This window comes from Galeopterus variegatus, unplaced genomic scaffold (assembly GCF_000696425.1).
Source record: "Galeopterus variegatus unplaced genomic scaffold, G_variegatus-3.0.2 Scaffold7033, whole genome shotgun sequence".
NCBI lineage: Eukaryota > Metazoa > Chordata > Mammalia > Dermoptera > Cynocephalidae > Galeopterus > Galeopterus variegatus.
The window spans coordinates 90676-92565 of record NW_007733144.1 but is presented as its reverse complement, the minus strand read 5'-3'; positions in this window follow the sequence as shown (position 1 = coordinate 92565).

Genomic DNA, 1890 nt, shown 5'->3' with positions numbered 1-1890 from the left:
ATATATTTCCAAACATGTTGAGTTTATTCAGGAATAGAAAATTGGATTATAATCCAGAGTGTCTACCATTACAAACCACAAGTGCATTTGGTGAGAGAAGGTAAGACAAGGCTTTTATTAGCAAAAAGGGTGAGGTTTGTGTAAGCTGCTTAGAAACAATTCTTTGGTTTCAGAGGCTCAAAGTCAGATTTGCTGTCAGTTCATCTGCTGAGATGCTGTTACTGGGCAAGAGGTTCCTTGGAGCCTCTGACCTGAATTACTGCAGTTCTTTTTTTTTAAAGATGACCAGTAAGGAGATCTCGACCCTTGACTTGGTGTTGTCAGCACCACGCTCACCCAGTGAGCTAACCGGCCATCCCTATATGGGATCCGAACCCGTGGCCTTGGTGTTATCAGCACCGCACTCTGCCGAGTGAGCCACCGGCCAGCCCTTGAATTACTGCAGTTCTAAAGAAGGTCTAGTGATAAGCCTTGTCACAGAAACCTGTGCATACACGCAAAGCAGGAGTTGTAATAAGCACATGAAGCACACGAGGGGTTTCTGATGGGTTTTAGAGAAGCCTTTGGAAACAGTTCTCATCTCAGACAAGGAAGCCTGTGATTTCAGCATCTTTCACATTGTCTTTTCACTTTCTTGATAATGTCTTTTGATGTACAAAAGTTTTAATTTTTTTTTTCTTTCCTTGGTGGCTGGCTGGTCCAGGGACCCAAACCCCTGACCTTGATGTTATAACACCGTGCTCTAACCATTTAGCGAACCGGCCAGCCCCGTTCTAAATAGTGATCAGGTCCACCTCCTAAGTTTTTTTTGTTTAAAAAATGATAACACTTTTGTTGATTATATTATGACATTAACTACCATATTGTTATTATTAACACTTTTACCTTTTTAAATTGTTTTTGGAAAAAATTATTTTTCATTAAAAAATAATCACATTGGGGCCGGCCCGTGGCTCTCTCCGTAGAGTGCGGTGCTGATAACACCAAGGCCACGGGTTCAGACCCCACATAGGGATGGCCGGTTTGCTCACTGGTGAGCATGGAGCTGACAACATCAAGTCAAGGGTTAAGATCCCCTTACCGGTCATCTTTAAAAAAAAAAAAAAATCACATGTATGTTAACTTGTAATAGTTGGTATTATTTTTAAATGTTCATGAATGTTTTAAATTATTTTCAGTTTTAATTCATAATGTAGTAGATATTATCAATGATTATTATCCACTTAAAACAAAAACTCCTTCAGAGTCATCAGCTCAGCTGGTTAGAGTGTGGTGCTGATGACACCAAGGTCCAGAGTTCCATCCCTGACCAGCCACACACACACACACAAAAAGGAATCCCCTTAGATGAGTTGGCAAGAACTGTCTTCTCTCCCAGCCCTTCCCTTGCCCCATCCTCCCTGTCACTCCGTTCCTGGGCTGCAAGTGCCCACTCTTTCCTGCCACGTCCAGGGTTGAGCCCATCCTCTGTCCCCTACTGCAACCCCCGCAGGATCAGTCCCCCAGAACAAAGTCTGCCTCACCTGTTTGAACAGGGGCCAGAATAATTTTTTTCCTGTACCCATAGAAAGGGGGGTCCATAGGGTGTCCCCCCTCCCAGCCCAGGCTGCTGTAGAGCACTAACGGCGGCTCTCCCGGTGTCACGCTGAGAATCCCGGTCACCAGAGCGAAGCTATCCTGTGACTGACTCACCACTATAGGTCTCAAGCCCATCTAGGCCTTGGAAAAGGAAGTGGCCCGCAGAGCCCAGCTGGGGCTGAGGACAGGCGTGTGGGGGCACGAGGAGCCGTGTTAATGTCAGGGTCAGGCCAGGGGACACACGGGGCATGATATTTTTAGGAAGGGAAAATGTGTGGCTGCTGATAGGCCAGGAGGGGGAGAGGAGGGTGG